Source organism: Petaurus breviceps, unplaced genomic scaffold, assembly GCF_028583685.1.
Source record: "Petaurus breviceps papuanus isolate PSGF00001 unplaced genomic scaffold, PetGlider_PUasm1.0 175, whole genome shotgun sequence".
In the NCBI taxonomy this organism is placed as follows: Eukaryota; Metazoa; Chordata; class Mammalia; order Diprotodontia; family Petauridae; genus Petaurus; species Petaurus breviceps.
Window position 1 is genome coordinate 21,518,316 of NW_027185764.1, and position 13,982 is coordinate 21,532,297.

The 13,982-nt window shown below is 38.1% G+C and overlaps 1 long non-coding RNA gene across 3 annotated transcripts in view; it reads right to left on the bottom strand.

Annotated features, from left to right (window-relative positions):
* The window catches only part of LOC138159063 (uncharacterized), a 412,739-nt gene that overhangs the window by 339,897 nt on the left and 58,860 nt on the right, over positions 1-13,982 (bottom strand). For all 3 annotated transcript variants that reach the window (XR_011167791.1, XR_011167793.1, XR_011167792.1), the window contains exon 2: positions 9,559-9,759. This is a non-coding gene — a long non-coding RNA (uncharacterized lncRNA). The remainder of the gene's footprint in view (positions 1-9,558; positions 9,760-13,982) is intronic.

Genomic DNA, 13,982 nt, shown 5'->3' on the forward strand with positions numbered 1-13,982 from the left:
AAACCTCTCTTATAACCTTCGGTCTCATGTATCCAACTGTCTATTGAATATCTTGAAATGGATTCCCCACAGAACATTACAAAGCTGAACTAAGTGTCTTTATCCCTAAGCTCTCTCCTCTTCCCAATTTTTGCTGTTACTATTAAAAGCATCACCATCCTCCTAGTCATACAGGCTTACAACCTAAGTGTCATCCTCAACTTGTCACTGTTTTTACCCCCTCCATAATCAATTTTCTAATAAGTCATGACATCTGCACCCTCTTGATATCTCTCATATATGCCCCCTTCTCTCTTCTGATATTGCCATCATTCTGATGTAGGTCCTCAACACCTCATACTTGGACTACTTAAACTGCCTTCTGATTGGTCTCCCTACACACACACACACACACACACACACATACACTCACATACACATACACACACGTATGTATAGATGCATGAGCATATGGATGTGGGTGTATATATACATATACATATGTGTGTATGTACATACACACAAATATGGATATGTGTGTGTTCCCAATACCAACTGTGAACTAACAGGATCCTAGCCTAATTCAGGTCCATCCCTAACACTTATCCAATGACCAATGAGTAGACATTTCTGGAGGAGCTGAATCATCAGTCCTGACATTTTTGCCATAATGAAACCAGAAGACAGTAAAAGGTTGCAGTTACCTGTAGAGATATCTCAGAAGTACCCTTTGAAGCATCAAAAGAAAACAGTTGCCAGAGTGGATTTCATCGTATTCTCAAAAGCTTAAAAAAATATCATATTGAAGTACTAGTGCTAAGTATTTGTAAATAGATCACCAGGAAAATGACTATAGCTTATGCACCAGCATCAGAGGACAATGGGTAAAGAAATTTTATGAAGAACTTGAGAAGACCCTTCAAATCAAATCAATATACATTCTGGTGGTTGGTAACTGCAATGTGAACATGAGAAAAAATATATGATCAAATATGGTTCAGAAAAGTTAAAACAAATGAAAAAAGGCTGAAGACCAAAGATTATATGAAGACCAAGCAACGCTTGATCATGCACATTTTCTTCAAAAATGGTATCCCTGGACGTGATAAACACCAAACATTTTTTTTGGTTATTTGTTATAACAACATTTTGTTATTCAGTCATTTCAGTTGTGTCCACCTCTTTGGGACCCCATTTGGGTTTTTCATGGCATAGATACTAGAGTGGTTTGTCATTTCCTTCTCCAAATCATTTTACAGATGAAGAAACTGAGGCAAACAGGGTTAAGTGACTTGTCCAGGGTCACACAGCTAGTATGTGTCTGAGGCCAGATTTGAACTCAGGAAGATGAGTCTTCCTGAATCCAGGCTTAGCACTCTATCTACTGTGCTACCTAAACAACATTACAAAGATTTAAATTGGTAACATATCAATAGACAGTAAAAGACACATCATGGATGTTAGAGTTATCCCTGAGTCGGGAGTCTGTATACCATCAGACCATTGACTCATCATAACTAAGATCAGAATCTATAATAAAAAAAAAGAAATAATAACAATGAGAAAAAGGTATGGTATATTTTAAAGTAGATTTAGTCCCGAATTATTTAGATGAGCTATTAATAACCAAAGATGGGAAATCGACAACAGAAATGACATCAATAACAACTATAATATTCCCTCCAGTGCATAAACCAATATAAATTTATTGTTACAATAAGGAGAGCAAAATAGTCCAACAAACATTTGAAGTATTTGCCGAACAGAGAGAGATGGCTGCCAAATGTCACACTAGATTAGACTATAAACTCATTTGCAAAATCTTCCAAAGAAAAATGGTGGATGCTTAGAAGCAATATTATTTTACAAAGCAGAAAGAATCGATGGAAAGTAAAAACCATTCTGAGCAAAGTCTGACAAGATATCCAAAATAAGGAAAGTTATCCGAATGTCATTCGAGAATGAAAGCAGAGGGGCGGCCAGGTGGTTCAGCGAGTAAGAGCACCGGCCCCAGTGTCGGGATGACTTGGGGATCAAGTCCGGGCTCGGATACTTAGCACCACACCCAGAAATGACTGGCTGTGTAACCTTGAGCAAGTTACTTAACCCCGATTGCTTTAAAAAAAAAAAAAAGCAACGCAAGCAGAAAGAGAACTACAAACAGAAGAGAAATGGAAAAGTCTTGTATATATTATTTACAACAGACTTTTTTTTTTTCCTCCAAAGAAGGAAACTTTTTCTTTTCCTTCAAAGATAGTGGAACCACTACACCTGGCCATGTTAGGACATCGTAGTACCTAAATCATTTATAGAGAAAGAGGAAATAGCACTAAGTGTAACAAAGACCATAAAAGAAGGAACAAGATTGGCTCAAGTATATCTAGAGAGGAACTTGTGTCGGAGGTGATATAATTGTCAAGACTTGAACATCCTAATTTATAAAATATCTAAAGCAAGGCAACTAGGTGCATAATAGATGTTGGGCCTGAAGTCAGAAAGATTCAACTTTGTGAATTCAAATCTGGCTGCAGACATTTACTAGCTCTGTGACCCTGGGAAAATCACTTAACTCTTGCCTCAGTTCTTCATCTGTAGAATGAACTGGAGAATTAAATGGCAAACCTCTCTAGTATTTTTGCAAAAAGCAAAACAGGTCATGAAAAGTTAGACAAAACTGAAAAATGACTAAAAAAAGTTTTAAAAAAGATTCCAAATACGTGGGAAATAATTTCAGATCTTATTGATTCCCAAAAATTACCCAAACAATTCACAGCCACTGACCTATATGCCTACTCTCCTAACTATACAAAATTTTTAGAAGGGGTATCTGTACACAACTTGAGAGGGCTCCCAAAAAGGGCATTAAAAAGAAACAATCAGGTTTTCTAAAGTGATATTCAGTGATGGATATCTTTATTATCTCACAAATGCCTGAAAGATGTATAAATATAATGCTTTGTAATTATTATATCTTTGTCTCCTTCACAAGATCTTCATCTAGGTCACACCTGTTAATGTTCAAGACTCTGCCCTGGGCTCCCTTTTCTTCATCTATACTATTTCACTTGGGGATCCCATCAGATCACATGGTTTCGATTATCATCTCCATGCAGATATTTCTCATATTTACTTGTTCAGCCCAAGCCTCTCTCTTAATAGCTAATCTCACATCTCCAAATGCCTATTAGACATCTTGAACAGGGTGTCCTATAGACATCTTAAACTCACCATGTCAAAAACTAAAGTCATTATCTTTACCCCATAAACCATCTCATTTTTGTAAATTCCATATCACTGTTAAGGAGCCCACCATCCTCCCAGTCAACCAGGCTCCCAACCTGAGTGTTTTCCTCAACTCCTCATCCCAATATCCAATCAGCTGTCTAGTCCTGTCTCTCCTACTTTCATAGGTTCTCTCCTCTATTTGCCTTTCTCTCCTCTGACATTGCCATTGCCCTGGGATAGCTTTTTATCATCTCATGTCAGGACTTTGCAATAACCTGTTGGTAGTTCTTCCCGCCTCAGGTCTCTCTCCTCTCTAATCTATCCTCCACTCAGGTGTCAAATATCTAAAGTATAGATCTGACCATCTCACCCACAAGTTCAATAAACTATAGCATTTTCCTGCTACCTCTAGGACCAAATATAAAATCCTCTTTGGCTTTTAAAAAGCCCTTTGTAACCTAGTACCTTTCTACTTTTCTAGTCATCTTACACCTTACTTTTCCTTCTTCATATACTTTGTGATCCAGTGACTTTGTCCTTCTTGCAATTCCTTATGACATCCCGTCTCCTTGTTAGGGGTACTTTCACTCACTGTCTTCCATGTCTTAAACTTTCTCCCTCCTCATCTCCATCTCTTAACTTCCCTGGTTTCTTTGCAATCTCAACTAAAATTTCCTGTGAGAATTCTTTTGCAGTCCTCCTTATTCTTAGCACCTTCCTTCCGGCACTGCCCCAAATTTATCCTGGATGTATCTTCTTTGTGCATAATTGTATGCACTTTATCTCCCATTTTAGACTGTGAGCTTCTTGAGAGCAGAGACTGTTTTCACCTTTCTTTGGATCCCCAGAACTGAGCACAAGCTGGAACATTCTTTGTTGCTAAGTCTTTTTCAGTCATGTCTTTTTTTTTTTTAAGCAATCGGGGTTAAGTAACTTGCTCAAGGTTACACGGCCAGTTATTTCTGGGTGTGGTGCTGAGTATCTGAGCCTGGATTTGATCCAGGTCATCCCGACACTGGAGCCAGTGCTCTTACTCGCTGAGCCACCTGGCCGCCCCTCAGTCATGTCTTATACTCTATATTCTATACATCTTTCAGACATTTGTGAGATAATAAAAATGTAGTCCATTATTGAATATAACTTTATAAAGCATGACCGTTCCTTATGAATGCCCTATTTGGAGCACTCTCAAGTTGTGTCCAGATAACCCTCCTAAAAATTTTATATAGTTGGGGGAGTAGGCCTATATGTCACTGGTTATGGTTGTGGATTATCTGGGTCACTTTTTGAAATCAATAAGGTCTGAAATTATTTTCCACAACTTTGAAATCTTTCCTTACTTTTTAAATCATTTTCCAGTCATGCCTAACTCTTGATCACCCTATTTAGGGTTTTCTTGGCAAAGATACCAGAGGGGTTCACAATTTCCTTTTCTAGCTCATTTTACACATGAAGAACTGAGGCAATCAGGGTTAAGTGAGTTTCCTAGGATCACGTAGTTAGTAAGTGTCTGAAGTAAGATTTGAACTCATAAAGTTGCATCTCCTGACTAAAGGCCTGGCACTCTATCTACTGTACCACTTAGCTATCCATCTGGCACATGGAAGGTGCTTAATAAATGCATTGACTAATTTTTGATTACTTCCCCCCAAAAAAAATCATTCAATTTGGCAGAACAAAATGTTGCCTCAGGTTTTTTTGGGTTTTTTTTAGCAACAAGGTATATCCCATCCTTACATCAAAATTCCTTGAAAGACGTGACATAAATAACCCTATTAGATAATAAAACATCAGGTGAGGAGCCTGAAAATGTATACTCAGGAAAAGTATTGGCCACTGTGATGGACAATCTCTAGCACAGAGACCAGGTCAAGTAGGGAGTCATGGTGGATAGAAAGTAAGGTATTTCAGATGGTCCTGTTTGCAGATGACTCCAAGAAACTGCAGAAAGAAGTTTGTCCTATTTATCTACACATTGTAGGCTAAATGGCCAAAGAATGTCCACTGCCCAGATTTCACTATGCATCTGAATGAACACTGTATAAATGTTGTTCAAACGTATCTGAGTCGGACAGTAAAGATGGATGATGAACTGGTTGCAAAGTTGAGAAAGGGGAAGATAGTAGGCTAGATTGTGTCTGAGAAATTGGAAAGTATGCTTACTGACCTTGGGCTTCCTTCCCATAACAACAAAGGCCAATATTCTTAAAACATTTGACCAGTTTTGTTGCATTTCAGACAGACATAGAATACCAAAACTTTTTCTTAGTCTTTTTTTTCTCAAATTTTTGTTTTTTATTGAATAGTATTTTTTCCAATTATGTGTATTCATTTTTTAAAGATTTTAAGTTCCAAATTTTTCTCCCCCCTGCTTCTTTCCCCTCCCCAAGACGGCAAGCAATGTGACATAGTTCTATATGTTCAAGTTATATTTGTGTCTAGTTGTGAAAGCAGAAATAGAACAAAAGGAAAACACCATGAAAAGCAAAAAAAGTGAAAATAGTATGCTTTGATCTTCATTCAGACTCCATCAGTTCTTTTTCTGGAGATGGATTAGTATTTTTCATCGTGAGCCTTTTGAAATTGTCTTGGATTACTGTATTACTCAGAAGAGCTAAATTGATCGTAGTTGATGATTGCACAATGTTACTCTTACTGTATACAGTCTTCTCCTGGTTTTGCTCACTTCACTTAGCATCAGTTCATGTAAGTCTTTCTAGGTTTTTCTGATGGGAATTCTCTTAATTTCCAATTATTTCCCATTACAAAAAGAGCTACTATGAATATTTTTGTACATATATGTCCTTTTCTCTTTTATGACCTATTTTTAAATACAGACCCAGTAGTGGTATTGCTGGATCAAAGTACAGTTTTATAGCCCTTTTGGCATATTTCCAAATTGATCACCACAACTCCACCAAGAATGTCCCAATTTTCCCACACATTCTCCAACATTTATCATTTTCCTTTTTTGTCATATTAGCCAATCTGATAAGTGTGAGCTGGTACCTCAGAGTTGTTTTAATTTGCATTTCTTTAGTGAGTAGTGATGTAAAGCATTTTTATATGACCATAGATAACTTTGATTTCTTCATTTGACCATTTATCATTTGGGGAATGATTTGTATTGCTATAAATTTGACTCAGTTCTCTATATACTTGAGAAATGAGGCCTCACCACAGTTTTTGAAGGAACAAAGTAACAAACATCAAACAGAGGTCAATAGAAAGTTGGTTTTAGTAAGCTGTAACATATAAAGTGTCCCAAAACTCTTATATCAGTTTACTAATATTGAAACTGAAAAGTGTGCTAAGATTTTTTTGGTCACCCTGTAAAACCAATAGAGAATGCCAAAGAAAAACAGGAATAAAGAATGTCATCAAAGAATCACAAGACAGAAAGAGATGGGCAAGTCATGAGGTGTGAATGAGGGGTGGTAGGATGATGGCCAGAGTATTCCACTGGCAGTCTCAAGATCTTGAGAGAAATAAAGGAAGGTTTCCAGTATTATGGATGGCCCCACTGTGGTAAACTTTTGGAAGGATATGAACTAGAGTTGCACAGACTGGGGAGGGGGCATGAAGGCGTTGACATAGTAGGGAACTCCTAAGTCAATAATATCACAAATCCATTTAAGAGAGAGAAGGGGATGACAGAGAAACAGAGATAGAGAGAAAGAGAAATGGCAAGATAAGGGGAGGAGAGAGGAAGGGAGGGGTAAGGGGATGTGGAAGAGCTGTCATTTATTCAGCATGGTCCTAGAGAGTAGAACCAGGAACACGGGGTAGAAGCTACAAAAAGGCAAATTCAGGCTTACAGTGAGGAAAAACTTCCACACAATTAGACTTACACAAAAGTGAAATGGATCACCTCAGGAGGTAATAAGTTCTTTAAAAAATGTTTAAGTTCTTAAGTCCAGTCCTTAAACTGAATGATCACTTTCAGGAAAGTCTGAATGTAGAAGTGATTTTTTTTCAGTCACAAGTTGGGCAAATAGCTTTTTAGGTCACTTCCAAATATGAAATGATGTACTTCCATAAATGAAAAAAATGGTTGCCAGAGACAAGAATTTAATCCATGTCCTTTGGTGAACAGACCTGAAGTCCTTCTGAACGGTGAAAAAAAATTCAACTTCTCTTGAAATGTCATTGCCTCAGAAACACCTGCAACTGAGGTTACTAAGGTTTCAAAGGTGTTGATCTTTCCTAAAGATTTTATGAAGACCCTAGACTCTTTCTGTGTCATGCTCAGCCACTATGCCAACAATATACCAGGCATTCTAGTTTGTGTTAAAAAGAACAGCTGAATTCTCTGACTCATAGAATCTCAGTTAAAAGGGACCTCAGAGGCCATCTAATTCAACTCCTGTCCGAATAAGCATCTCCAACCAGTGATCATCCAAACTCTTCCTTAAACTCTCAAATCAGGATAAATACTATGTCTACACTCAATCCGTTCCAATTTTTGATCATTCTTAAAGGGAATTGATTGTTACTGTCCCATATTCATCCAAAAGGAAGGCTGGAAGGAATCAAATCCATTTTTAATAGGACCTAAGTAGAGAACTAATGGCATGCTACCAGAATGAAATTGGGAATGGACCCCCTCTGAACTCTGTCTTTCAGAATCCTCAACTCATTTAAAGGTACAGCTCAGTTGCAACCACCAACACCACCCCCATCCTCATCTACTACCTCTCTATTGATATTACTTTCTATTTATCACTTTGGATATCTATTTTGCATTTTCTTATTTGTAAACATGCTGTACATCTCCAAAAAGACTGTAAGCTCCTGGAAGGCAGAGACTATTTTGCCCTTGTCCTTATCCCTAGCAACTAGCAGAATAAGTAATTCAAATGCCTGTTGATTTTAATTCAGTTGTTATGTTTGTTGTTGTTGTTGAGTCTGACTCTGCAAGACCCTATTTGGTGTTTGCTTGGCAAAGATACTGGAGTGCTTTGTCATTTCCTTTTCCAGCTTATTTTACAGTTGAGGAAACTGAGGCAGAGTTAAGTGACTGAGGACAGATTTTTTTTAACTAAGGTCTTCTTGACTCCAGGGCCAGTACTCTATCCACTGTGCCACTTAGCTGCGCTGAAATCAAATTGACTAACACTTTATTATAGTAGAGTTCTATAAATGACCTCCTATACATAGGCAGAAATTCTTACATTTGCTCACTTTCTCATCTTCACTTTTACTTCCTCTTAAGGAAACAGTTGATAAACTTACATTTTAAAAGCTGAAATATATGGAAGGTTATCATTATAACTGAGGGACTGCAATATGCTCAGTGAATTTCACATTATTTTTCTTCTGTGAGTCAAGTTCCACAGAGATATGGCTGAGACACAGCTGCTGTATTGCTTTTTCTATATCATTTTTGCTCAATATCACTTAAAGATTAAAAGTAAACAATCGGGAAAAAATAAACGACACCCATGGTACACAAAATCTTGCTTATGGAAGCTGGTTATTAGCAAGGGAGAAAAGACTTAAGACATACAGAAGATAGCAACTGAGTCTGAGAATTAATTCATCTCTTTCCCTCAGCACCTTGCCTTTTAAAGGTCTATGTAGTAATCCGCTATTTGTAAGTATTTAACTATTTACACACTAGATAGGCATGGTCCTGAAAAAAAGTACAGATCAACTGCCAATTTTCCCATATGCTTATCTAGCAGTGGCTGGAAGTAGGATATGTTTGACTAAAGGGGAAAAAAGCTAACAACTGTTTCTTTCTGTCCCTGACTCATCTGTGGCTGGTACCACTCCTTCCCAGCTCCCCCTTTCAGAAATCCCAATGGGTATGACTTATGCCTTAGCCAATTCTCTCACTATACCTCTCAAAGGAAATAAGGTCCTTTTAAGCCTTTTTTTTGGAACCTTCCCTTTGGGAAGAGAAGTTGACTGAGGCTGTTGCCACTCATTTAGCAAATCATCTTCTACACAGAATCTTCTGGCTCATCTGTGTTCAGGGTGGCCCGTATTCACTTTTTTCTTTTCTATTTTGAGAAAACTATACTGATATGTCAATAAAATCTCTTTTTGGTCAACTTGAGCTCCCAGCTAGCCCCAGCGATAAGAAAGAGAATCCATTTCTTTCTATATATCTATATACCTGGATGATCATATCCTCCCTCTCATGTACATTGAAACTTCTAGGAACATCCATAAACATGGAGGAAATAGTTTTTTAAAACACACAACATACAGAAAATGAGTATACTCTTTAAGAAATTGAGATGGTGCATATAGGCTTAGCATGAAAGCCAGAAAGGCACATGGGGCAGAAAAACAGGAATGTCACCAAGTTCATTCTTAATAGGTAATAGGAACAATTATAGCCACCTCTGTATTTGATCCATACGGATTCCGCATAATGCAGCCACACTGGCAGCAAAAGTCTGGATAGCTATGGTGCTGAACAGTCTCACAGAATGACTGGTATTGTTCTCTCAGCGTTTTTCTTGGTCACACCTTGAAAGACCTCATATTCACCCATACAAGGACTTTCTTGACTTGTCTCATGAGATTTCAGCTCCCGCCTTCCTGTCAAATGAAAAGAGATGAATTATCTTTTCATACACAGTCACAGCCCATACAGTATTTGGATTAGGTTGCACTGAGTATTTCTGTCCTGTCCAGCATGTATCTAATTTGTTTCCCCTATAATTCTTTTTTGTTTTTGCCTTTTTGGAGGACAATTGGGGTTAAGTAACTTGCCGAAGGTTGCACAGCTAGTTTATTTTTTGTGTGGGTGTTAAGTGTCTGAGGCCGGAACCAAACTCGGGTCCTCCTGGCTCCGGGGCCGGTGTTCTACTCACTGCACCACCTAGCCTCCCCTTTCCCTATAATTCGTTAAGTAAAAGGTTATCTCACTTCCAATTTTTAGAGATAGTTTGTTTTTCAATCGCCAATAGTCCTTAAAAGTCAACAAATCAGTAAGCATTTATTAAACACATACTGCATGTCAAGTAATATAGTAAGCACTGGATATACAAATAGAAGCAAAAAGAAATATATTCCCTGCTCTTGAGGAGCTTACATTCTAATGGGGAAGGTAGCAAATAAAAGAAAATTTAAAAGGGAGATATCCAAGGGAAGCATGGTGGAGAAGAAAGTCAAAGAGTCAGGAACTGCACCGAGAGAGGAATGAAAGAAAGAACAAGTTACAAGTTTATCTTTAAATGTTTCTTTTAAGTAGTTTGTCATAATCTTTCACCAAATCCTTCAATATATTAGGGAAACACAATCATGTAAAGAAACATTACATGCAATTCTTTTGTGAAACAAAGGGATATTTTGCGACGTAAGTCGTCACCCCTGATTTATCTGTAGAATAAGTTCAAATTTACTTTTATCATGTTTCCTTAAAGTGGGGCTCAGCTTTATTTCTCACATTTCAACAAACACTTATTAGGCAATTATTATGAACAAAAGGAGACTATGAGGCATAGTGACTTGTATGATGTCATTGAGTCAGAAGCACCTGAGCTTAGCTACTTGTACCTCTGATACATACTAGCTGTTTTACCATGGACAACTCATCTAATCTTTCACCAATGCAGGAAATTCTCTAAGACTAGAAGTTACAGGCAAATTATTGACCTTTATAAGTGAAAGGCGTCTCCATACTAGGACTTCTCTACTTCCAGGAAAGCACAAGTCTGAACTCCAAGAGGTTAAAAAATGGCAAAGTCCATAGAAATAAAAAGTCCAAGAAACACAAAGTCCAGTAGAAAATAAAAAAGAGGAAATAATGTAAATACTGAAAATATGAAAGATGCAGACTCTTCCTCTTCCCTCAAAGAGCTTACATTCTGATTTGGGGGAGAAGAGAGAAAGTAAAGAGCTTAAGACACATATATATGTAATTATAGAATAAAATAGAATAGAATAAGTGCAAAGAAGTATGGATAAAGCTCTATGAGAAATTTGAAGAGGGAGAAATCACTTCCAGATGGCAGAAGGGATGGAAAAAAAAAAACAGAGGGGAGAGTCAAGATGACAGAGTAAAAACAGGATTTCTGCTGGGTTCCGGCTCCCACCTCCTCCATTTAGAGTAAAAGGTGACTCTGAAGAAAGTTTGGAGCTACAGAACCCACAAAATGACAAGAGAAGCTAACCTCCCACTGAGGACAGCCCGGCAGGCCAACAGGAAGTGGCCATCACAGTGCTCTGGGAGCCAAGCCCAGCCCTGCACAAGGCCGAGGTTTTAGCCTCAGGGTGGGCCTTACCAGACACTGGCTAGAGGAACTTCAGATCACCAGCAGCTGTGGCAGAATTATCAACACATAGATACTAAGGACAAAGTAAGAGATCAGTGCAGTGTGGACTTTGGGATCCAGTAGTTGGGAGTACATTGGCTTTTGCTCCCAGGGCAAGAAGCAGCTGAGACACAGTGGCCATGCATCCACAGACACATGGCTGCTTCATCTCGTGGCCTTCATATTGTAGGGGGACCAAGTGAACAATCTGAAGGGTTATCACTCTTGTATTAATCTGCTTGGATCAGGATCACTGTCTAGGGTGGAGGTCCTGGGTGTGTGACCAGCTCACCAGAGCATGTAGAGGCTTCAGAGAGGGCACCCAATTAATATCTTTGACAGCTGAGAAAACCCCAGTGTTTGGTACAAAGCTCCCCTGTCTGGTAGCAGAGTCCTACTGTGGCAAAAAAAAAAAACTCAAATAATTGAGTGGCAACATGAGCAGGCAAAGGAAGCAAAGAAAACAGAACAACCCAATTTTACACTCCTATTTTGGGGACAAAAAGGATCAAAGCATGGAACAGGAGGAAGACAGTGAAGTCAGAACTCCTGCACCAAAAGCTTCCAAGAAAAATACAAGCTGGTTACAGGCCATAGAGGACCTTAAAAAGGATTTTGAAGACCAAATAAGAGAAGTGGAGGAAAAATTGGGAAGAGAAATAAGAATTATGCAAGAAAATTATGAAATGAGAGACAACAAACTGACTGAAGAAAATAACACCTTAAAAAAATAGACTAACTCAAATGGCAAAAAAGGCTCAAAAAGGCAACGAATACCTTGCAAAGCTGAATTTGCCAGATGAAAAAGAATCTCAAAAGTTCACTGAAGAGAATCATTCCTTCAGAATTAGATTGGAGTAAATGGAAGCTAATGACTTAATGAGAAATAAAGATACCATTAAATAGATCCAAACAAATGAAAAAATAGAAGGCAGTGTGAAATATCTCATTGGGAAAACTACTTACCTGGAAAATAGATCCAGGAGAGACAATTTTAAAATTATTGGACTACCTGAAAGCCATGACCAAAAAAGAACCTAGAAATCATCCTTCAAGAAATTCTCAAGGAAAATTGCCCTGATGTTTTAGAACCAGAGGGCAAAATAGAGGTTGAAAGAATCCACTGATCGCCTACTGAAAAAGATCCCAAAAAGAAATGACCTAGGAATATTATAGCCAGGTTCTGGAATTCCCAGATCAAGGAGAGAATATTACAAGCAGCCAGGAAGAAACAATTTGAATATTGTGGAAACACAATCAGGATAACACAGGATCTGACAGCTTCTACACTGAGGGATTGAAGGGCTTAGAATATGATATTCTGGAGGTCAAAGGAGCTGGGATTAAAACCAAGAATCACCTACCCAGCAAAACTGAGTATTATGTTTCAGGGGAAAATATGGTCATTCAGTGGAATAGAGGACTTTCAAGCATTCTTGATGAAAAAAACAGAGTTGAACAAAAAATTTGACATTCAGATTCAAGAAGCAAGAGAAGCATGAGAAGGTAAATAGGGAAAAGAAATCACAAGGAACTTCTCAAAGTTGAACTATTTAAATCCCTACACAGAAAAATTATAATTGTAACTGATGAAACTTTTCTCAGTATAAGAATAATTGAAGGGAATATATATATATATATATATAGTAGGTATATGGGTGCATGAATACATGTGTGAAATGTGTGTATATATGTGTAAGGTATACATAGACAGAGGGTACAGGACCAACTTAATAGGAAGGGATTATACTTAAAAGGTGAAATTAAGAAGTGAGAGAGGAATATAATGGGAAGAGATGGGGAGAGACAGAATGGGGTAAACTATCTCATATAGAAGAGGCAAGAGAAAACTGTTACAATGGAGTGGAAGAATAGGAAGGCAAAAGGACATGGGTCAACCTTATTCTCTTTGAATTTGGCTTAGGGAGGGAATGACATACACAATAAATAGGGTATCTCACCCTACAGGAGAGTAGGGGGGAAGGGGATGAGAGGGGGGATGATGGAAGTGAGGGCAGGCTGGAGGGGAGGGAAGTTGGAAGCACCCACTTTTGAAAAGGTACAGGATCAAAGTAGAGAATAGAACAAGTGGGAAGTGGGACAGTAGGGGGGAAATATAGTCAGTCTTTTACAGTATATCCAGCATAGAAATGTTTTGCATAGCTACAAATGTACAACCTATACTGAATTGCTTATCTTTCCAGTAAGGGTGGGTGAAAAGGGAGGAAGGGGATGAATCTGGAATTCAAAGTTTTAAAATCAAATGCTTCAATATATATATATATACTATTATTAACATTATTTCAAATGTAACTGTGAAATAAGATATACAGGCACTGGGGCATAGAAATTCACCATGCCCTACTGGAAAGTCAGAGGGGGTATGGGAGAAGATATGGGAGAGAGCAGATTGGAGAAAGGGATATCCAATGGGATTGTTATTTTGGGGTGGTGGGTAGGGGAAAAATGAGGAGAAAAATTGTCACTCAAAATCCGGCAGAAATG